Raw genomic sequence first — 24,633 nt, 5'->3', positions numbered from 1 at the left:
GCATTGGTTGTAATTTACCAAAATTCCCTGGATGCTGGGAAGGCCCCAGCAGATTGGAAAACTGCAAATGTAATGCCCCCATTTAAAAAAGGAGACAGACAAAAAGCAGGAAACTATAGACCAGTTAGCCTAACATCTGTGGCTGGGAAAATGTTGGAGTCCATTATCAAAGAAGCAGTAGCAGGACATTTGGAAAAGCCAAAAATTCAGTCAGGCAGAGTCAGCATGGATTTATGAAGGGGAAGTCATGTTTGACAAATTTGCTGGAGTTCTTTGACAATGTAACGAACAGGGTGGATAAAGGGGAACCAGTGGATGTGGTGTATTTGGACTTCCAGAAGGCATTTGACAAGTTGCCACATAAAAGGTTCCTGAACAAGATAAAAGTTCATGGGACTGGGGGTAATATATTAGCATGGATAGAGGATTGGCTAACTAACAGAGAACAGAGAGTCGGGATAAATGGTTCTTTCTCTGGTTGGCAACCAGTAACTAGTGGGGTGTCGCAGGGATCAGTGCTGGGACCCCAACTATTTACAATCTATATTAACGACTTGGAAGAAGGGACTGAGTGTAGCGTAGCCAAGTTTGCTGATGATACAATGATGGGAGGAAAAGCAATGTGTGAGGAATACACAAAAAATCTGGAAAAGGACATAGACAAGCTAAGTGAGTGGGCAAAAATTTGGCAGGAGTATAATGTTGGAAAGTGTGAGGTCATGCACTTTGGCAGAAAAAAATCAAAGAGCAAGTTATTATTTAAATGGAAAAAGATTACAAAGTGCCGCAGTACGGCGGGACGAGGGGGTACTTGTGCATGAAACACAAAAGGATAGTATGCAGGTATAGCAAGTGATCAGGAAGGCCAATGATATCTTGGCCTTTATTGCAAAGGGGATGGAGTATAAAAGCAGGGAAGTCTTGCTACAGCTATATAAGGTATTGGTGAGGCCACACCTGGAATACTGCGTGCAGTTTTGACTTCCATGTATACGAAAGGATATACTTGCTTTGGAGACAGTTCAGAGAAGATTCACTAGGTTGATTCTGGGGATGAGGGCATTGACTTATGAGGAAAGGCTGAGTAGGTTGGGCCTCTACTCATTGGAATTCAGAAGAATGAGAAATAATTTTATTGAAGTGGATAAGATTATGAGGGGGCTTGACAAGATGGATGCAGAGAGGATGTTTCCACTGATGGGGGAGACTAGAACCAGAGCGCATAATCTTAGAATAAGGGGCCGCCCATTTAAAACAGAAATGAGGAGAAATTTCTTCTCTCAGAGGGTTGTAAATCTGTGGAATTTGCTGCCTCAGAGAGCTGTGGAAGCTGAGACATTGAATAAATTTTAGGCAGAAATAGACAGCTTCTTAAACGATAAGGGAATAAAGGGTTATGGGGAGCGGGCGGGAAGTGGAGCTGAGTCCATGATCAGATCAGCCATGATCTTATTAAATGGTGGGGCAGGCTCGAGGGGCCGTATGGCCTACTCCTGTTCCTATTTCTTACGTTCTTATGTTCTTATGAAAGGCTGGGGGGAAAAAAATGGCGCCGCGCATCTCCCCTTTTACTTTTCGCCCCCGCGAGCGGAGTGCGGCTTGGTTCGCGACCCGCGAGGCTGCCGCTTACTTCGCCCGTGGCGGCCTCGCAGTGCGCTGCCCAATTTCTGCTGCCGACGAGAAATTGTTAGCACCCCCATTAGTGCCCCCCCCCCCGAATTTGACCCCCCCCCCCCCCCCCCGAATGTCTCCCAGTCCCCGCCCGTCCACAGCTCGGTCAACTGTGTCACTCAGCACTTGCTATCAAAAAAACAAAAGCAGTTATACACAAATTGTGATGTTCAGTTTATTATTTCTGTCGGTTTAGGAATTCCCCGACCGCTGCTTAGGGAATCAACATGATTTGCTCAAATACAAAACCAGTGAGAAAGAGTTCAAACAAGTTGCACAGCGAAGGCAGAAAGTGCAGAGTAAATGATGAATCTCAATCACTTGCAGCTTCTGTGTGATTTACACCACTATAAAGGATACAGCACAGAGGAGTGAATTCAACTATCCTGCGCTCCCCGTGGGGAACTTGTAAGTAATTTATATTAGATTCGGTCTTTGATACTCAGAGATGAGAGGGAGCCTTGTTCCAAAGTACATATGTTTATTATACTAACAAAAGAATCTACATTACCAAAATTAAAGCAGTTAAAAGACAAAGGTTAGATTTATTAAAGTGAATAAGACATTGATATACAACCTGACCAACATCTCAAGGTGCCGAGATGATCAGACTCGATGGGGCCGAAATTGCCCCTCCCGGTAAGGCCTCTGGCCGGCAGAAACCAGCGTCCACGGGGCGGTGTCGAATGGCGGTGGAGTTGAGGCGGACTGTCCGACGCTTGCAAAATTTTCCTCAGAGTTTTTTTCCGGCGGTAACCATTTACGCCCACGCCCCCCCCCCGCCACTTCCGCCCCGCTGCTGCCAAAGCCTCCTAAGTGCGCCATCAGAGCGCGCACCGCTGATGTCCCGTCCCGGAAGCGAAATTCAGCCGGAGAAGTCTGCTGGCCGGTGCCCCCGACAAATGTTTCTGTCGGTGCGCTGTGTTTGAAACGGCGGTGCGGCCACCATTAAAGGGGAGGGCGCACCGCCACGGCCGGCATGTTATTTTTTTGTGTCGGCCGACTGCCAGGTTGGCCCGACAATTATTGCCGCCGACAGGCAGCCGGACACCTCCTCTTGGGTGCCAGGCCGCTGGCCCGCCCGAAACCCTCCCTGATGGCCGAGTGGGCCTAACTCACCCAGTTGCAGAGTTTGCAGCGGCCCTGCCCTTTAGCTGAAGGGGAGAGATGTGGTGACGCGCCAGCGCGATGACATTCCCGCCCCCACTTCCGCCCCCAGTGTGACCGACTTCCTCCCTGCTCGAAAAAAAATGACAAAGTGCTGAATTTGGCAGGATGGGTCGCCGCATCCATCGCGGCAGCCTAAACACACCAACAGCAGTAGGTGCGCCCCGTTTCCGGCATAGGTGAGTTTCAGCCCCAACGTGTCCTGACTTTACACTTGAACTTGTCCAGTTCTGCTGCGAGAATGTTCATGTCCCGCTTCACATACATTAAAAGGAGACCCTTATTCCTAACTGTCCTTGTTTCCTTGGGAGGCCTCCCATCAATTGTGGTCTCCGGGGGGCAGTGTTCCCTCGCATTTTTTTTCCGTGCGCTGTTCCTCCATTGAGAAACTGGTGAACGGCCTGCGTGGGACCTCCAGACCGCTGCCCAGCCACGCAGCTCAGCAGAAACTTGGCTGTGGGGCAGAGTTTTCACTTTGGGCGCAATCGGCGATTCCGGTGCAAATTGCACCCAACCTTGTGCCTGTTTTCAGAAGTGTTTCCCACCTCCCTCCACTGAGTTACCACTGAAACTCATTTGCATATCACCGAACGCAAAATCTGCCATGAACCAGCGTAATCGAGCAGCGTTTCAAAACGTAAATTTTTCTTTGAAAAAAATGTTGCTTTCGAAAATATTCCTTGATATATTTAAGAGTGGTAACTTGGTTCAGTTTGAGTCACACAGCTGAAAATGGGTTTATTGCAAGAAAGAAGCATTTTAAATCACAGTGAGTAACCTGATTTTAAGTGACTTAAAAAATATATATATAAAGCGATTTTCAAGTTAGATTGTGATACAGTGGTCAGTTCCTTCGTAAATTAAAAAAAATTCAAAACCTTGCGTCCAAAAGATTCAGCTTAATTTTTGGAACCTCCTTGAAGGCCTGCAAACGAGCGCAGTTAGTGAAAACTCTCACTGATGATTAATTCGCCCTGGGGGCGTGGGTAGTTTTGTGGGTGGGGCTGGATTCCCGTGCGCTGTTTCTAAAACTAGCAGAAAAGATCGCGGAAACTCGAGTTGTGCTGAATGCATTTGGCACTTCAAATTCCGCAATCTTTTGGCCGCTGAGTCGCCGCGGAGGGGCTGCCATTTTAAACAAGGCCCTCCTTCAGTTTTGGAGCAGTGTAGGGGAGGGGCACGCACGCACCGACCCCTTACCGACTGGCGGCAAACCCTTCCCAAAATTGCCCTGCAGGAAATTGCTCCACGGGAGCGATGCTGCCGCTGGTCGGTGCCACTGACAGCTTTTACTGTCGGTGTCCTTTCTGTGGTTTAGCAGCACGGCCGCCCTTAAAGGGGAGGTGGTACTGCCGGCGACTCCATCGTATTTTTTTTTTTTTGTTGGCCGACTGCCATGTCGGTCGACAATTATGCCCGCGGGTTCGGCCGGGCCACCAACAGGCAGCCTGGCAACATCTCTTGGGTGCCAGGCCAAAAACCCTCCCTGGTGGCCCAGTGTTGGCCACTGAAGTGGCTGCAGAGTCCGCAACGGCTCTCCCCTTTAACTGAAGGGGAGAGACGTTGTGACACGCGAGCGCAATGATGACTTCGTGCGTCGGCTACTCCGACCCGCCCCCACATCCGCCCCGCTAGTGGCAGCTACTCCGACCCGCCCCCACATCCGCCCCGCTAGTGGCAGCTACTCCGACCCGCCCCCACATCCGCCCCGCTAGTGGCAGCTACTCCGACCCGCCCCCACATCCGCCCCGCTAGTGGCAGCTACTCCGACACGACCGCATTTCCGCCCCAATGGTGAAACCACTTCCGCCCCGCCCCCAAAAAAAGCTACAAACACTGAATTTCTCCAGATTGTGCATTGAGGCGGACGGAACCGTTCGAAATCGGTAGGTGCAACTTGTTTGGGGCGGAGGCCAATTTCGGCCACATAATGTTTATATCAAAAACTGTATGCTAAAATGGAAGCCTGCAAAAACACTTTGTTTACAGAACTGCAGTTGATGAGAGCATGAGACAGTGATAGACCTGTAAAAATTCTCTGACCTGCATTTCCTTTGAGCATGGAAGCACAGCATCATTGAATTTCTCTTAAAGAGCCACTGCAGTCCGTGTGGTCAGGGTACTGCTGCAGTGCTGACTTTGTCGTAGTGATTTGGTACAACTGAGGGGCTTGCTCGACCATTTCAGAGGGCGGTTAAGAATCAACCACGTTGCTGTGGTGCTGGAGTCACATTTAGGCCAGACCAGGTAACGTCACTAAAGTACATCAGTGAACCAAATGGGTCTTTATGACGATCCGATAGTTTCATGGTCACTGTTACTGAGACTAGCATTTTTTTAAATTCCAGATTTATTTAATTTAAATTCCCCTGCTGCCATAAAAGGAAATACTTTTATTGAAATAGTCTCAAATGGTGGAATTTGAATTTGTGTCTCGGATCATGAGTCCAGACCTCTCGTCCAGGAACATTACCATTGTGCTACTGCAAGCCCTATTCATTCTTGGGATGAAATTAAGGCAGATGATCGAAAGTTTGTTTAAAGAGGTAGGTTTTAACAAACGTCTTAAAGGAGGAAAGAGAGGTGGAGAGGCGTAGAGGTTTAGGGAGGGAGTTCCAGAGCTTAGGGCCCAGGCAGCTGAAGACACATCCGCCGATGGTTGAGCACTTATAATGAGGGACGTTCAAGAGGCCAGAATTTAAGGAGCGCATACATCTTGTGGGATTGTGGGGTTGAAAAAGATTACAGAGATAGGGAGGGGCAAGGCCATGGAGTGATTTGTAAACAAGGATGAGAATTTTGAAATTAAGCCATTGTTTAACTGGGAGCTAGTTTAGGTCAGAAAGTACAGGGGTGAGGGGTGATCTTGACTTGGTGCGTGTTAGTTCACGGTCTGCTGAGTTTTGGATGACTTCAAGTTTATGTAGTGTGGAATTTGGAAGGCAAGCCAGGAGTGAGTTGGAGTAGACAAATCTAGAGGTAACAAAGGCACGAATGAGGGTTTCAGCAGCAGAAGAGCTGAGGCAGGGGCGGTGGCGGGCAATGTTACAGAGGTGCAAAAACCTCTTCATGGCCATGTCTCTAAAAAGACCACCATTGCAGGCCTGATCCACACAGCGCAGCACAGCTTGAAGGACTTTACCAACCAAACATCTGTATGCATGCAATGCAACAAATTTGAGCCAGGTTGCAGAGTAATAATAACAGGGATCTCATCTTTTTTTAAGGACATTATAAGAATCTTGATTGAGATATTTGTGTTTGTCCTTTATTGCTCTCAAGCTGGCAATATCCACCTCAGGTCAGGTAATAACTGTGGCTTTCTCCATAATAATGTTACTGATACATATTATTCTCACTGGCCTTGAGAGATCAAGCAAGCACAGCTAAAACACCATCCCTACCTTCTAGCTGAAATGTAATGTAAAGTAGTGATCAACAGAAAGGGATTGGGTGACCAACAGGAAGAGCAGTGGAAGGAAGGTCGTGCAGAGGTCCCCTGCGGTCATCCCCCTCCAAAACAGATACACCGTTTTGGGTAATGTTGGTGGGGATGACTCATCAGGGAAGGGCAGCAGCAGCCAAGTCCATGGCACCGTGGGTGGCTCTGCTGCGCAGGAGGGCAGGAAAAAGAGTGGGAGAGCTATAATGGTAGGGGATTCTATTGTAAGGGGAATAGATAGATGTTTCTTCGGCCGCAATTGAGACTCCAGGATGGTATGTTGCCTCCCTGGTGCAATGGTCAAGGATGTCTCGGAGCGGGTGCAGGACATTTTGAAGGGGGAGCGTGAACAGCCAGTTGTCATGGTGCATATAGGTATCAACGATATAGGTACAAAACGGGATGAGGTCCTACAAGCTGAATTTAGGGAGCTAGGAGTTAAATTAAAAAGTAGGACCTCAAAGGTAGTAATCTCAGGATTGCCACGTGCTAGTCAGAGTAGGAATCACAGAATAGCTCAGATGAATACGTGGCTTGAGGAGTGGTGCAGAAGGGAAGGATTCAAATTCCTGGGACATTGGAACCGGTTCTGGGGGAGGTGGGACCAATACAAACCGGACGGTCTGCACCTGGGCAGGATCGGAACCAATGTCCTAGGGGGAGTGTTTGCAAGTGCTGTTGGGGAGGGGTTAAACGAATATGGCAGGGGGATGGGAACCTATGCAGGGAGGCAGAGGGAAGTAGAATGGGGTCAGAAGCAAAAGACAGAAAGAAAAAAAGTACAAGTGGAGGGCAGAAAAACCCAAGGCAAAAATCAAAAAGGGCCACATTACAGCAAACTTCTGAAGGGGCAAAGTGTATTAAAAAGTCAAGCCTGAAGGCTCAGTGCCTCAATGCGAGGAGTATTCGTAATAAGGTGGACGAATTAACTGCACAGGCAGCGATTAATGAATATGATACAATTGGCATCACGGAGACATGGCTCCAGGGTGACCAAGGCTGGCAAATCAACATCCAGGGGTATTCAACTTTCAGGAAGGACAGACAGAAAGGAAAAGGAGATGGGGTAGCGTTGCTGGTTAAAGATGAAATTAACACAACAGCAAGAAAGGACATTGGCTTGGATGATGTGGAATCTATATGGATGGAGCTGCAGAAAGTAGTAGTAAGCTACCAAACAATAGTAGTGAGGTTGGGGACAGCATCAAACAAGAAATAATGGATGTGTGCAATAAAGGTACAGCAGTTATCATGGGCGTCTTTAATCTACATATTGATTGGGCTAACCAAACTGGTAGCAATGCGGTGGAGGAGGATTTCCTGGAGTGGATCAGGGATGGTTTTCTAGACCAATATGTCAAGGAACCAAGTAGAGAGTTGGCCATCCTCGACTGGCTGATGTGTAATGAGAAGGGACTAATTAGCAATCTTGCTGTGCGAGGCCCCTTGGGGAAGAGTGACCATAATATGGTAGAATTCTTTATTAAGATGGAAAGTGACACAGTTAATTCAGAAACTAGGGTCCTGAACTTAAGGAAAGTTAACTTCGACGATATGAGGCGTGAATTGGCTAGAATAGACTGGCAAACGTTACTCAAAGGGTTGATGGTGAATAAGCAATGGCAAACATTTAAAGATCACATGGATGAACTTCAGCAATTGTACATTCCTGTCTGGAGTAAAAATAAAACGGGAAAGGTGACTCAACCGTGGCTAACAAGGGAAATTAAGGATACTGTTAAAACCAAGGAAGAGGCATATAAATTGGCTAGAAAAAGCAACAAACCTGAGGACTGGGAGAAATTTAGAATTCAACAGAGGAGGACTAATGGTTTAATTAGGAAGGTGAAAATAGAGTATGAGAGGAAGCTTGCCGGGAATATAAAAACTGACTGCAAAAGCTTCTATAGATATGTGCAGAGAAAAAGATTAGTGAAGACAAACGTAGATCCCTTGCAATCTGATTCAGGTGAATTTATAATGGGGAGCAAAGAAATGGCAGACCAGTTGAACAAATACTTTGGTTCTGTCTTCACGAAGGAAGACACAAATAACCTTCCGGAAATACTAGGGGCCGAGGGTCTAGTGAGAAGGAGGAACCAAAGGAAATCCTTATTAGGCGGGAAATTGTGTTAGGGAAATTGATGGGATTGAAAGCCGATAAATCACCGGGGCCTGATAGTCTTCATCCCAGAGTACTTAAGGAAGTGGCCCTAGAAATAGTGGATGCATTGGTGATCATTTTCCAACAGTCTATCGACTCTGGATCAGTTCCTATGGACTGGAAGGTAGCTAATGTAACACCACTTTTTAAAAAAGGAGGGAGAGAGAAAATGGTTAATTATAGACCGGTTAGCCTGACATCAGTAGTGGGAAAATGTTGGAATCAATCATTAAAGATGAAATAGCAGCGCATTTGGAAAGTCGTGATAGGATCAGTCCAAGTCAGCATGGATTTATGAAAGGGAAATCATGCTTGATAAATCTTCTGGACATTTTTGAGGATGTAACTAGTAGAGTGGACAACGGAGAACCAGTGGATGTGGTGTATTTGGACTTTCAAAAGGTTTTTGACAAGGTCCCACACAAGAGATTAGTGTGAAAAATTAAAGCACATGGTATTGGGGGTAATGTACTGATGTGGATAGAGAACTGCTTGACAGACTGGAAGCAGAGAGTCGGGATAGATGGGTCCTTTTCAGAATGGCATGCCGTGACTAGTAGGGTGCCGCAGGGCTCAATGCTGGAACCCCAGCTATTTACAATATACATTAATGATTTAGATGAAGGAATTGAGTGTAATATCTCCAAGTTTGCAGATGACACTAAGCTGGGTGGCGGTGTGAGCTGTGATGAGGATGCTAGGAGGCTGCAGGGTGACTTGGACAAATTAGGTGAGTGGGCAAATGCATGGCTGATGCAGTATAATGTGGATAAATGTGAGGTTATCCACTTTGGGTGCAAAAACACGAAGGCAGAATATTATCTGAATGGCGGCAGATTAGGAAAAGGGGAGGTGCAACGAGACCTGGGTGTCATGGTACATCAGTCATTAAATGTTGGCTTGCCTGTACAGCAGGCGCTGAAGAAGGCAAATGGTATGTTGGCCTTCATAACTAGAGGATTTGAGTATTGGAGCAGGGAGGTCTTACTGCAGTTGTACAGGGCCTTGGTGAGGCCTCACCTGGAATATTGTGTTCAATTTTGGTCTCCTAATCTGAGGTAGGATGTTGTTGCTATTGAGGGAGTGCAGCGAAGGTTCACCAGATTGATTCCCGGAATGGCAGGACTGACATATGAGGAGAGATTGGATCTACTGGGCCTTTATTCACTGGAGTTTAGAAGGATGAGAGGGGATCTCATAGAAAGATATAAAATTCTGACGGGACTGGACAGGTTAGATGCAGGAAGAATATTCCCGATGTTGGGGAAGTCCAGAACCAGGGGATACAGTCTATGGATAAGGGGTAAGCCATTTAGGACTGAAATGCGGAGCAACTTTTTCACTCACAGAGTTGTTAACCTGTGGAATTCTATACCGCAGAAATTTGTTGATACCAGTTCATTGGATATATTCAAGAGGGAGTTAGATATGGTCCTTATGGCTAAAGGGATCAAGGGGTATGGAGAGAAAGCAGGAAAGGCGTACTGAGGTGAATGATCAGCCATGATCTAATTGAATTGTGGTGCAGGCTCGAAGGGCCGAATGGATTACACCTGCACCTATTTTCTATGTTTTTATGTTTCTATGTAACAAGAACCAATATGACAAGGTCATTCACTCCGAAAGAACCTGTTCCAATTCTTTTTATTGTGGGAACTTCTGAAGACTTAGTTTATGGAAACTGTGCACCCTTGTCGCAAAACACCCTCGCATAGAAATTCCGCAAGTGTGACATGATGGAGCTTCCCCCTGCCACTTTGTCCCCACGACGAACCCACCCTCAATCCTGGGGACAGGGCTATTTACATGTTGTGGTGGCCACCCACACTGGCACGTGTACTAAAGAGGCAGCCACCTATTGGAACTCAGTCAATCCCAGGTTTACCAACATAGTGAGACCCAGGTCTCAGCTGTCACGATAGCAGAGGCCCAACATCTTCCCACTGGGAGGAATACAATACAAAGTCCCAACTACGTGTTGGCGTGCTCCCAGTATTTACTTACAGTATTTGAGAAAACTGAGAGCACATCAAAGGATAAAAATATAGCACAGAGGTGAAGGAGAAAAGGCCATTTGATCCATCCAGCCTGTTCCTTCCATAAATCACATATCCAGCCCATTATGGACTTAAATCTATGTTCATTAACCTCAAGGGAACATTTTTCATAAGATGTCAGTGTAATAGAGCAAAATGCCAAAATATACAACCATCTCACATTTCCATCCTTCAGGCCAGGAGTTCAGACAGTATTGTTTACCTCCCCACTCCATTGACTCAAAACTGTTGTGTCTCATAGTCAGAGTAGTAGAACCAGATATATATCCTCCGATATCCTCCGCCACTTTAACAGTTTCCAGTTTCCTGGCCCCTACCGTCTCCTTCTCACTATGGACGTCCAAACCCTCTACGTTTCTATTCCCCACCAGGATGGCCTGAGGGCGCTCTGCTTCTTCCTTGAGCAGAGGCCCAACCAGTCCATATCCACCACCACCCTCCTCCGCCTGGTTGAACATGTTCTCACGTTGAACAGCTTCTCCTTTAACTACAAATTAAAGATGTTGCTATGGGAACCCGCATGGGTCCTAGCTATGCCTGCCTTTTCGTGGGATGTGCGGAACATTCTTTGCTCCAGTCTTACTCTGGTCCCCTCCCTCACCTCTTTTTCCGGTACATTGATGACTGTATCGGTGCCGTTTCCTGCTCTCGCCCCGAACTTGAAAATTTCATTCACTTTGCATCCAATTTCCACTCTTCCCTCACCCTCAATTGGTCCATCTCCGACTCTTCCCTTCCCTTCCTTTACTTCTCTGTCTCCATTTCTGGGGATAGACTATTGACAAACATTCACTATAAGCCCACTGACTCCCACAGCTATTTGGATTACACTTCCTCCCACCCCACATCCTGTAAAGACTCCATTCCATTCTCTCAGTTTCTCCATCTCCATCACATCTGCTCTGACAATGCCACCTTCCACACTAGTGCCTCTGATGTGTTTTCCTTTTTCCTCAACCGAGGATTCCTCTTCGCCGTGTTTAACATAACCATCGACCGTGTCCGTTCTATTTCCCGCACATCTGCTCTCACCCCTTCCCCCCCTCTCAGAACCACGACAGGGTTCCCCTTGTCCTCACCTTTCACCCCAGCAGCCTCTACATTCAACGGATCATCCTCCACCATTTCTGCCACCTCCAGCGTGATCCTCCCACCAATCACATCTTTTCCTCACCTTCCCTCTCAGCATTCGGAAGGGACCGCTCCCTCCGCGATACCCCCTCCCCTTCCCATGCCAGCGCAGGAGATGCAACAGCTGCCCTTTAACCTCCTCCTTTCCCACTGTCGAGGGCCCCAAATACTCCTTCCAGGTGAAACAGCGATTTACTTGTACTTCTTTCAATTTAGTATACTGTGTACGCTGCTCACGATGTGGTCTCCTCTACATTGGGGAGACCAAACGTAGATTGGGTGACTCCCCGCAGTCCGCAAGGGTGACCTCGAGCTTCCGGTCGCCTGTCACTTTAATTTCCCGCTCCACTCCCACTCTAACCTCTCCATCCTCGGCCGCCTACACTGTTCCAATGAAGCTCAGCACAAGCTCGAGGAACAGCACCTCATCTTTCGTTTAGGCACTTTACAGCCTTCTGGACTCAACATCGACAATTTCAGACCATAACCTCTGGCCATATTTTGTTCCCTTTCCACCTTTCATATTTGTATTTTGTTTCTCTCTGTTTCCCATGGCAGCTGATAATTATTCTGCCATTCACACCCTATCTAGACACATCTTTTGTTTCTTAACTTGTGCTATTACCATCTCAATTTGGCCCATCATCCCTTTTGTCTCTCAAATCTCTCCTGCCTTCCACCATATCACAGACCTTCCCTTTTGTTCTTTCCTCCCCTCCCCCTTTCAGAGACCCAGCACTTCCTTAGGAATCTGGTACATTTTGAGCTATTGCCAGTTCTGACGAAGGTTCAGCGACCTGAAACGTTAACTCAGTTTCTCTCTCCACAAACGCTGCCTGGCCCACTGAGATTTCCAGCATTTTCTGTTTTAATTTCAGATTTCCAGCACCCGCAGTAGTTTGCTTTTTGTATCAGATATTTATCAAACTTGTTTCTGAAGAAGGTCAAACAGTTTTGTTGGAATAGGAACAGAAAATGCTGGAAATACTCAGCGGATCAGGCAGCCCCTGTGGAGAGAGAAACAGAGTTTGGGTTTCAGGTCGATGACCCTTCGCCAGATCTGGAAAAGGTTACAGGTTTTTAAGCAAGTGCAGGGGCAGGGAAAGCGGGGGGAGAGAAGGCAAGAACAAAAGGGAAGGTCTGTGCTAGGGTGGAAGTCGGGAGGGATTAAAGGACAAAAGGGAAGATGGTGCGAGGCAAAAGGAAATAGTAATGGGACATGTGACCTGCTGAGGATTTCAAGCATTTTCTGATGTGATTTTGTATTTCCAGCATTTGAGGTGTTTTGCTTTTGTTTTGCATTTGTTGGAAGTCTTTTCCACATGTCTACCGCACCATGAGAAAATTAAAACACATTACTTCTAATCACACTGGAGACTTATCATAGGATCATAGAACAGTACGGCACAGAAGGAAGCCATTCGGCCCATCGAGTCTGCGCGGGCCTTTTGAAGAGCAATCCAGTTAGTCCCACTCCCCCTGCTCTTTCCCCATAGCCCCGCCCGTTTATCTCCTTCAAGTATTTATCCAATTCCATTTTGAACGCCATTATTGAATCTGTACCCACCACCCTATCAGGCAGTGCATTCCAAATCTTAACCACTCGTTGCATAAAAAGGTTTTCCTTCATGTTGCCTTTAGTTCTTTTGCAAATCACTTCATATTTGTGCCCTCTGGTTATCGACCCTTCAGCCATTGGAAACAGTTTCTATTTATTTATTCTATCGAAACCCTTCATGATTTTAAACACCTCTACCAAATCTCCTCTTTGCATTCTCTGCTCTCAGGAGAACAACCCCAGCTTCTCCAGTCTATCCATGTAACTGTAATCCCTCACCCTAGAACCATTGTAGTAAATTTCTTCTGTACCCTCTCCAAAGCCTTCACATCCTTCCTAAAGTGAGGTGTCCAGTAATTGGGGCTGAACCAATGTTATAACTTATTGGGGTAAATTGTCACCGAGTGGAGTGGCAGAGTTTTCACTGCACCCGTATCACATGCACTTGCAATACAGGTTGGACCTCCCTTGTCCGGGACTCCCTTATCCGCCACCACCCCTCGTCCGGCATGATGCTGGTGGCTGGGGGCGCATGCGCAGAATGCGGCCGACCTCCACCCCGACTTTGGGGCCCGCCGACACTCAGCCCACTGGGGCCGCGCAGACACCGGCCCGCCGAGGGCCCGCCGACACTCAAGACCGCCGGGGCCCACCGACATCTCGGGCCCGCCCAGGGCACCGACCTCCTCTCCCCCTCCCTGACCTCGGGCCGTCTCCTTTATCCGGCAAAATCCCTTATTCGGCACAGGCCAGGTCCCGAGGCTGCCGGAAAAGGGAGGTTCAACCTGTACTTTGATTTTTTCGAAAAAAATAACCGTTTAAATCAATTTTCTTATGCACTCATTTTAAAGAACAAAAATATATATAGCGCCTTTCACAACCTCAGAATGATCCAAAGAGGTTCACAGCCAATGAAGTACTCTTGAAGTGTCACCGCTGTTGCAATGTAGGAAATGCAACATACATTTTGTGCACAGCAAGCTCCCAATAACAGCAACCAGATAATGACCATGGCTTTTTTAGCAGTCTAAATTGTATGTGGTAAATTTCTAGACATGTCTATTTTTTCTCATTAAGTGTTCTGCTGTTCTCTTAAGTGATAATCTGTCAAGCACACATCACCATCTTAAACTGCATAATATAATTGCAGACCGCCACCTGGGAGCTCATGTACAACCGTCATTTGCTGCAGAGCACAGCAGGCCAGCGACAATACTTTATATTATCCAATGCTGCAAATTAGCAATTCTCTGTGAAGAATGCAGCCTTATAAATTAAACATGTGAAACTTTCATCAAGAAGCGAATACTACACGAGGCTATGAAAAGAATTAAATCAATCACAACAAGCAACTTGAATTTTCAGTCTGTGTTTAAGAAAACAAAGAACGTGCATTTATATAGCGCCTTTCATGACCTCAGGACATCTCAAAGCCCATTACAGTCAATTATTTACCTTTGAAGTGTAGTCACTGTTGTAATGTTGGATATGCGTAGCTAATTTTCACACAGCAATGTCCCACAAACAGCAATGAGATAAGGACCAGATCATCTGCTTTTTATTGATATTGGTTGAGGCATAAATATTTGGCCAAGACAGTGGAATAACTCCCCTACTCTTCTTCAAAATAGAGCCATGGGATATTTTATGTCCACCGAAGAGGGCAGACAGGGGCTTTGTTTTATATCTCATCTAGTTTAGTTACACTCCATCGGGGAGCTTGTTGAAAGTGAGATGAAGCATTGCAGCGAGGAAGATCGAGAAGAGCGTTGGCGCGATGACGCACCCTGCTTGACCTCGGTCCAGACGTGGATTGGGTCTGTGGTGGATCCGTTCGTCAGGATCACGGCTTGCATGTCGTCGTGGAGCAGGCGGAGGATGATGACAAACTTTTGGGGGCAGCCGAAATGGAGGCGGGCGCTCCATAGCCCCTCGCCGTTGACAGTGTCAAAGGCCTTTGTGAGGTCAAAGAAGCACTGACCACACTTGACCAGCTCTACTGGGCGGGCCACATCGTCCGCATGCCTGACACGAGACTCCCAAAGCAAGCGCTCTACTCGAAACTCCTACCTGGCAAGCGAGCCCCAGGTGGGCCGAGGAAACATTTCAAGGGCACCCGCAAAGCCTCCTTGATAAAGTGCATCATCCCCCACCGGCATCTGGGAATCCCTGGCCCAAGACTGCCCTAAGTGGACAAAGAGCATCCGGGAGGGCGCTGAGCACCTCATGTCTCATCGCCGGGAGCTTGCAAAAACAAGCGGAGACAGCCGAAGGAGTGTGCGGCAAACCAGACCCCCCACCCATCCTTTCCTCCAACCACTGTTTGTCCCACCTGTGACAGAGACTGTAATTCCCGTATTGGACTGTTCAGTCACCTGAGAACTCATTTTTAGAGTGGAAGCAAGTCTTCCTCGATTTTGAGGGAATGCCTATGATGATGATTAATATCTCATCTGAAAGACAGCACCTCTGATAGTGCAGCACTCTCTCAGTAGTGCACTGAAATGGCAGCCAAGACTTTTGTGCCAAGTCTCTAGCATGGGATTTGATCCCATAGCCTGCTGCGTCAGAGGTGAGAATACTACCAGTTTGCCAAGGCTGACACACAAACACAGTAAGACGTTGATAACACAGGCTGTCCTCTATATATCTGATGGAGCCTGGACTTTACATTTGTCAGAAATCAGCTAAAAGGGAAGCAAATTCTGGAGAAGGAGGTACTTTTTGGGTAGAACCATGGAGTGTCACAACACGGAAACAGATTACTCATCCCACCAAACCTACATTGTTACGTTCCTCTACAAAAAGCACCTGGGTCTAATCCCAATCTTTGTTCAGTCCCCATCAATGTTTCCTCCGATTTATTTTTGGGTGCGTGGCCCCTTTATCATCATAGGCAGCCCCTTGTATCGAGGATGACTTGCTTCCACGCCAAAAAGGGATGAGTTCACAGGTGTTTCAATGAAGAATCTAATATTCCAGGTCCCGAGCTACATGTTGAAGGGTGGAAGACCCCTGTGCGTTGCACACCAGCCACCACACGGGCTTGACAGAGCTAAGCCTTGGTCCAGTGGCAAGGATTAACCAAGACAACTGGAGACCAGCTCTGCTGCACGGACCTAGTGCGCGCACATATCGCAGTGTGGGCTGGCCCCTGCTCCCCCTGGGCCCTCGCCTCTTCTGGGCCCCGAACACACACCTCTCCTGGGCCCCGATCACATCCCTCTACGAACTCCTGCCGCTCCTTCGCCCCGACCTCGCCACTCCTGCTATACCTGCCCACACTGCAATCAACGACTTGGATTTGGGTGACATCAAATCCAGTCGTTCTCTTCAAAACCGTCGCCCTCCTGCAGGAGCACACGCTGCTCCCTGCAGTGGAGTGCTGCCTTGATCTGCTCCCTATAATGGCATGCCGAAACGCTACACAACACTCCCACTGCAACCTAGTGAAAGCCTTGTAGAAGTTCAAGTTTGCCTCTTCGTTTTCGTATTCTATGCCTCTAGATATAACACCAAGAGTGGTATTTGTCTTTTATCTCCGTCTGTTGCCAGCTTTAATGACCTGTGTATCTCTACACCCAGGTCCCTCTGCACCTTCACTCCATTTAAAATCATAAAGACATGTTCCTATCATTTTCCAAAAGTATTCCTCTGGTGGCTATTTTTTAAATGATGCAGGTTGCCCCATTGTTGGCATATTTCCCCAGGGGCAGGCCGTTCTGGATCAGCAATCAGCCAGGCCCATTAAAAACAACTACAGCCATTCCAAAATGCACAGTCCCCTTCTTTTGTTGGCGGGTATTACTGGAATTGTTATTGGGGGAACATTTTTGATTAACATTAATCCTTAAAAAAGTGTCAGCTGTGGCTCAGTGGGCAACACCCTCGCCCCTGAGTCAGAAAGTTGTGGGTTCAAGTCCCACGCCTGAGACTTGAGCACAAAAATCTAGGCTGACACTCCAGTGTACTGTGGGACTGCTGCACTGTCGGAGGTGCCGTCTTTTATTTCTTATGTTCTTATGCTCAAACATTCCTTCCCTTTCGAACTGCCTTGAGACGGAGGCATTCATCCAATGCAGCTCCTACCAAGCCGAGGCCTAAAGTCATTGGATAAGTGAGTCACAATGTCAGATTTGGAGCTGAATGCACTCTCCACTGAAAGGGACGTACTGGAGGCAGACATACCTGCGTAACACAGTATTTTGTGCTGTTGTTACATTTACTCTATTAAAGCAATACATGAATGCAGCTTTATACCAATGAATAAATATCGGGCAAGAGTTTCCACTCAGTTGGGCTGTGTTTTTGTGACGCAATTCGCCCGAATTTGGCTAAAGCAGCGCAAAAGATTGCGGAATTATAAGCACAAAATTTGCATTCAGCTTAATTTGGGTTTCCGCGATCTTTTATGCTAGTTTAAAAGAAACATTGGGAGAAAAATTCAACATTGGGGTGCTCACTTTTAAAAGTTGGAAAAATGTGTGTCGATCACCAATATTTTCTAACTTTTAAAAAATTCGGCGTTTGCGCTCTAGGAAGGAAGTGGAGCGCTAAATCAAGCTGCTCCACTTCCTTCCTAGAGCGCAAGAGGCAGCAAGCAGGGCGGTACGTGTGCAGCGCTGCACAATGGGCCGTGCAGCGCTGCCGCGTTGGAAGGTTCCTTCCCTCCCTTAAAGGGAAAGGCCATCGCTGCAGGCTCTGCAAAAGAAGACTTACCTTCTCCCCGACGCCAGCCGCGATCCGTCCGGATCAGCCCGATGCACTGCGGCAGAGTGCCGGGCTGATCGATCACTGGGCAAGAAACAATAAAAAACATTGCAAAAGGGGATTGGACATTTTGTTTTTACTTACCTTGGCAAGTTCACCTTTAAGCATCACCCTGAAGTGTCCGGCCTCCCGATGAACGCCTCCTGCAGCTGCCGGTGTTTTCGCCCGGCGATGCTGCAGGGGGCGGAACCGAAGTTTGTGTCTGGGGCACTACAGGGGCGCTGCGTACGACAACGATGTCACGATCTCCGGGTGAAGGAGATCGGGGCGCAACGCCATACCGCCGCTGCAAACCTCCCGCCGAATATGGCGGGAGTCGATCTTCTCGCCGTGCCCCGTCAGTAAGTGCTTAGCGTCTCGTTATCACCCACCTGCCCCCCCCGCCGAAGGCTATAAGGAGGCCAATTTCTAGGCCATTGTGCTAGAAGCTGGCCCTGTTCACAAAACTGGCCATACCCCCAGGATGAGTTTCCGCTAATTGGGTTCGTTTGCACGCCTTCGAGGAGGTTCTAAAAATTAAGCATTTTTTTTAGGTGCAAGGATACTTAACAGGCACATTTTAAAAGCTGTTAAATATATTGTTTTTAATTTGCTAAGAATCTGACGATTGTACACCATTACGACAAGCAAATGGCTAGTCGATGAATCGATACTGGGGATCCCCAGCATCGAAGCGCTGACCACACACAACCAGTCCTGTTGGGCGGGCCACATTGTCCGCATGCCCAACACAAGACTCCCAAAGCAAGCGCTCTACTCGGAACTCCTACACGGCAAGGGAGCCCCAGGTGGGCAGAGGAAACATTTCAAGGACACCCTCAAAGCCTTCCTGATAAAGTGCAACATCCCCACCGACACCTGGGAGTCCCTGGCCAAAGGCCGCCCTCAATGGAGGAAGAGCATCGGGAGGGCGCTGAGCACCTCGAGTCTCGTCGCCGAGAGCATGCAGAAAACAAGCGCAGGAAGGAGCGTGCGGCAAACCAGACTCCCCACCCACCCTTTCCCTCAACCACCATCTGTCCCACCTGTGACAGTGACTGTAATTCCCGTATTGGATTGTTCAGTCACCTGAGAACTCACTTTTAGAGAGGAAGCAAGTCTTCTTTAATTTCGAGGGTGTTGTGTTCCTAACACAGATGAGACTGCACACAGGGAGGTTAAAGTAACAGTGACCTCAGTCTTTAATAAGACACTCCAGAGTGAGAAACAGGCTTTAGGGGCCGGCTTGTATACAGTGCTCCCAAGCAATGCTGGGATCCCTTGGAACTTCAGGGGATGTGCTCCCTGGTGGCGGAACATGAGAGTGCATGCTTTACAGATACACAACAGAGGGACTGCCTATGATGATGAGCGAATGAATAGTTTGAAAAGTAATTTCCGATTATTTAAAATCGGGTCACTCACAGGCGGTGGACTAGACATTCTGATTAACATGCTTATTTTTTGTGATACTCGCTTTCAGCTGTATTAATCAAACTGCACCAAGTTACCACTTTTACATATATTGAAGAGTATTTTTTAGTGCAAAAATCTAAAAAAAAATGATGCTCTAAAATGATTGTGCTGGTTCATGGAAGATTTAACGTGTGGAGCTTTGCAAAGTGAGTTTGGGCAAAAACATGAGGAGAAAAAATCACTTCTCAGAACTAGTGTCACTTTGAGCGCAATTTGCTCCCATATTCATATTCCATTTTACATTGGTTTCTGACCGATGTCGGAGTTTACATTTTTGTCAGGAGGAAATGGCCTTTTGTGATATGGCACAAATGCAGCAGCCATTTCCTTCCAGGAAGCAAAATCAAGTGCTTTTAATAAATCTACGAGCATCCTGTGGTAATAAAAACAGAAAATGCTGGAAATCTCGGCAGGTCAGACAGCTTCTGTGCAGAGAGAAACAGAGTTTATGTTTCAGGTCGATGACCCTTTGTCAGAACTGTGGTGCTGCTCAGAGTCAGTTTTATTACTCGATGAGGCAAGAGGGGGAAGTCAGTGTGACACGTAATGTGCCAGAATGTACTTGGATGTGCACCTGAAGTGCCGTAACCTGCAGGGTTACAGACCTAGAGCTGGAAAGTGGGATTAGTCTGGATAGCCTCTTGTTGGCCGGCACGAACACGATGGGCCGAAATGGCCTCCTGCTGTGCTGTAAACATCTTTATGATGCTGTGATTCTATGATTAATTGTTATATTGAACAAATATTTGAAAACAGAGGATAGACAAGGCTATGGGAAGTGGGATTCAAATAGGAAGCTTGCAGCAGTGATAAGCAAGGCTTGCAATACATTATGGATGACTTACCCATCAAACTAATAATACAAAATTATGGATCTGTCACCAACAATCTGTGAAGAAGTATTGTTTTTGGTTGAGGCAAATAAATAAAATTGGTTTCTTGGCATGTCTCCGAACTACTTTCCTCTTACAGTCTTTAGGCCTTTCAAAGCCAAGCCATTATTTCTGTAATTATCTTGACTTCTCTCCTATTCTTTTCAAACTTATTGATGTCTAGCCCTTGGCCCTTCATCTCCGTGTCTTAGTAAGAAAGAACTTAAAAGCTTGCGAGGTGCACTAATTCAATGTGCAGCCTCTATTTCATGGGCTGTACAGCGCCGAAGCCGCAGTGTTGCGGCAGACTGCTCTGGGGAGCAGCACGTGCTGCAGCAGGAGAGCAACGGCAGTGAAAAGGGAAGCCACCAAGATCCAGGTCAGTGATTGGAGCGTGGGCAGGTACAGCAGGAGCGGCGAAGTCGGGGCGAAGGAGCGGCGAGAGATTGTAGAGGGTGGTGATCGGAGCCCAGGAGAGGCGTGAGTTCGGGGCCCAGAAGAGGCGAGGGCCCAGGGGCAGCACGGACCAGCCCACTCTGCGATACGTGTGCGCATTAGGTCCGTGCAGCAGAGCTGGTCTCCAGTCGTCTTGGTTAATCCTTGCCACTGGACGGAGACCTAGCTTTGTCAAGCCCGTGGTGGTGGCTGGTGTGCAACGGTCACCACACGTTATAACTTCCAAGCCCAGGCACCTTCCACCCTTCAAGATTTAGTTCGGACCTGGAATTTTAGGTCCATCATTGAAACACCTGTGAACTTTTTGACGTGGAAGCAAGTCATCCTCGATTCAAAGGACTGCCTATGATGATGATGAAATAGAGGAGGAAGGGCAGCAAAAACAAAATCTGTTTCGAGGTTTACATTTCAGAAGAATTTAACCATTAGTTGGAAAAAAAAGGTGTAAACCTAAGAACATAACAAATAGTTGCAGGAGTAGGCCATTTGGCCCCTCGAGCCTGCTCCGCCATTCAATAAGATCATGGTTGATCTGTTTCTGGCCGGAACTCCACTTCCCTGCCCGCTCCCCATAACCCTTGACTCCCTTGGCATCACCCTCAGCTCTCTGGAGATATTCTTGCATCCTCGACCAGCATTGAAGCACTGACCACACTTAACCGTTGGGCGGGCCACATTGTTCGCATGCCTGACACAAGACTCCCAAAGCAAGCACTCTACTCGGAGCTCCTTCACGGCAAACGAGCCAAAGGTGGGCAGAGATAACGTTACAAGGACACCGCCAAAACCTCCATGATAAAGTGCAACATTCCTACTGACACCTGGGAGTCCCTGGCCAAAGACCGCCCTAAGTGGAGGAGGTGCATCCGGGAGGGCGCTGAGCATCTCGAATCTCACCGCCGAGAGCATGCGCAGGCAGCGGAAAAAGCGTGCGGCAAACCAGTCCCACCCACCCCTTCCCTATCTGTCCCACCCGTGACAGAGACTGTGGCTCTTGAATTGGACTGTTCAGCCACCTAACCACTCATTTTAAGAGTGGAAGCAAGCCTTCCTCGATTCCGAGGGCTGCCTATGATGATGATGATGGAGATGTTCTTGTCAATTTGTAACCTGGAAATTATAGGACAATAATCGGGCACAAAAGATTAACATATTATTCTGACGTTCCTCCATCTGCTATTTTAAAGAAGACATTGGGCCTAAAATTCCGGTTGGAGGCTTTCTTCTGATGAACGCCTCTGACCCGAAACTTCGCTACGAATGTACCTGGTGTTCCCGGAGGCGCCTTGGATTCTGATCAGTGGCCTTCTTTTCACACGCTTCGCAGTGCGTCCACGTCTTCGAGATATGCAAGTAAAAGCTGGAGTCACATGGGCCTGGACAACCAATCACGGTCCATAGAAACATAGAAAATAGGTGCAGGAGCAGGCCATTCGGCCCTTCTAGCCTGCACCGCCATTCAATGAGTTCATGGCTGAACATGAAACTTCAGTACCCCCTTCCTGCTTTCTCGCCATACCCCTTGATCCCCCGAGTAGTAAGGACTTCATCTAACTCCCTTTTGAATATATTTAGTGAATTGGCCTCAACTACTTTCTGTGGTAGAGAATTCCACAGGTTCACCACTCTCTGGGTGAAGAAGTTTCTCCTCATCTCGGTCCTAAATGGCTTACCCCTTATCCTTAGACTGTGACCCCTGGTTCTGGACTTCCCCAACATTGGGAACATTCTTCCTGCATCTAACCGGTCTAAACCCGTCAGAATTTTAAACGTTTCGCTGAGGTCCCCTCTCATTCTTCTGAACTCCAGTGAATACAAGCCCAGTTGATCCAGTCTTTCTTGATAGGTCAGTCCCACCATCCCGGGAATCAGTCTGGTGAATCTTCGCTGCACTCCCTCAATAGCAAGAATGTCCTTCCTCAAGTTAGGAGACCAAAACTGTACACAATACTCCAGGTGTGGCCTCACCAAGGCCCTGTACAACTGTAGCAACACCTCCCTGCCCCTGTACTCAAATCCCCTCGCGATGAAGGCCAACATGCCATTTGCATTTCTTAACCGCCTGCTGTACCAGTATTCTCATTGAAAATAAGGCGCACTGCGTATCTCCGTAAAATAAAAAAAACACCTCACAAACTTAACATTAATTGAAATTAAAGTAAACGTTTCGGAAAAAATATATTTTTGATTTTTTTTTAAGTGTTTTAATCGGGTTTAAAATAAACTTACCTTAGTGTACATGGTTTTTAACATAAGTTTTATATGTTTTAAAATTCTTATGCTGGTAAAAGTGGGCTATGTACCTGCTTTCACCAGGCACAAGAGTTTTAAGGACATTCGCTGGGCAAGAGTTGGGCAAATGGCCCAATTTGGGCCCTGCGAATGTCCTGGCTGCGGGGATGCATTCGATCTGTAAAGAGAAATCTTGACAGATTGGAAAAGCCGGTTTTCAGTGCTTGCGCATTACGTGCCAAAAAACGGCCTTTGCGAGGCCCTCTGGGTCCATACGTATTCCGTACGGACCCGGCGAGGCCGGGATTTCAGGGCCACTAACACATTTAAAATAAATTGTTTAAGATCCCTGCTAAATAGCATCCCCCAATATCAGCACTCCCACCAATAAATATGTATCTCTGCCCCAGACCTTTTCATAGAATCATAGAAATTTACAACATGGAAGGAGGCCATTTTGGCCCATCGTGTCCGCATCGGCCAACCAAGGGCTATCCAGCCTAATCTCACTTTCCAGCTCTTGGTCCATAGCCCTGTAGGTTACGGCACTTTAAGAACATAAAAACATAAGAATTAGGAACAGGAGTAGGCCATCTAGCCCCTCGAGCCTGCTCCGCCATTCAACAAGATCATGGCTGATCTGGCCATGGACTCAGTTCCACTTACCCGCCCGCTCCCTGTAACCCTTAATTCCCTTATTGGTTAAAAATCTATCTATCTGTGATTTGAATACATTCAATGAGCTAGCCTCAACTGCTTCCCTGGGCAGAGAATTCCACAGATTCACAACCCTCTGGGAGAAGAAATTCCTTCTCAACTTGGTTTTAAATTGGCTCCCCCGTATTTTGAGGCTGTGCCCCCTAGTTCTAGTCTCCCCGACCCGTGGAAACAACCTCTCTGCCTCTATCTTGTCTATCCCTTTCATTATTTTCAATGTTTCTATAAGATCACCCCTCATCTTTCTGAACTCCAACGAGTAAAGACCCAGTCTACTCAATCTATCATAAGGTAACCCCCTCATCTCCGGAATCAGCCTAGTGAATCGTCTCTGTACCCCCTCCAAAGCTAGTATATCCTTTCTTAAGTAAGGTGACCAAAACTGCATGCAGTACTCCAGGTGCGGCCTCACCAATACCCTGTACAGTTGCAGCAGGACCTCCCTGCTTTTGTATTCCATCCCTCTCGCAATGAAGGCCAACATTCCATTCGCGTTCCTGATTACCTGCTGCACCTGCAAACTAACTTTTTGGGATTCATGCACAAGGACCCCCAGGTCCCTCTGTGCCACAGCATGTTGTAATTTCTCCCCATCAAATAATATTCCCTTTTACTAATTTTTTTTCCAAGGTGCACATTCAAGTATTTTTTAAATGTAGTGAGGGTTTCTGCCTCTACCAAACTTTCAGGCAGTGAGTTCCAGACCCCTACCACCCTCTGCGTGCACATTTCCCCTCATATCTCCTCAAAACCTCCCCCAATTAATTTAAATCTATGCCCCCAGGTTGTTGGCCCCTCTGCCAAAGGAAACAGGTCCTTCCTATCCACTCTCTCCAGGTCCCTCATAATTTTATACACCTCAATCAGGTCTCCCCTCAGCCTCCTGTGTTCCAAAGAAAAGACCCAGCATCTCCAATCTTTCATCATAGCCAAAATTCTCC

The 24,633-nt window shown here is 47.4% G+C and overlaps 1 protein-coding gene across 4 annotated transcripts in view; it reads left to right on the top strand.

The window, feature by feature from the left end:
* The window catches only part of dpp6a (dipeptidyl-peptidase 6a), an 828,704-nt gene that overhangs the window by 79,971 nt on the left and 724,100 nt on the right, over nucleotides 1-24,633 (top strand). Inside the window, exon 1 of one of the 4 annotated variants that reach the window (XM_070881649.1) lies at nucleotides 1,999-2,079. The exons of the other annotated variants lie outside the window; for them this stretch is intronic. The gene's annotated coding sequence lies outside the window, so the exon portion shown is untranslated. Of the gene's footprint in view, nucleotides 1-1,998; nucleotides 2,080-24,633 lie in introns of those variants that run through there. 4 annotated transcript variants of the gene reach the window in all.

This window comes from Pristiophorus japonicus, chromosome 5, assembly GCF_044704955.1.
Source record: "Pristiophorus japonicus isolate sPriJap1 chromosome 5, sPriJap1.hap1, whole genome shotgun sequence".
NCBI classification, from domain to species: Eukaryota; Metazoa; Chordata; class Chondrichthyes; family Pristiophoridae; genus Pristiophorus; species Pristiophorus japonicus.
Note: the sequence above shows the minus strand (reverse complement) of the source record. Positions and strands in the feature narration are given on the sequence as shown.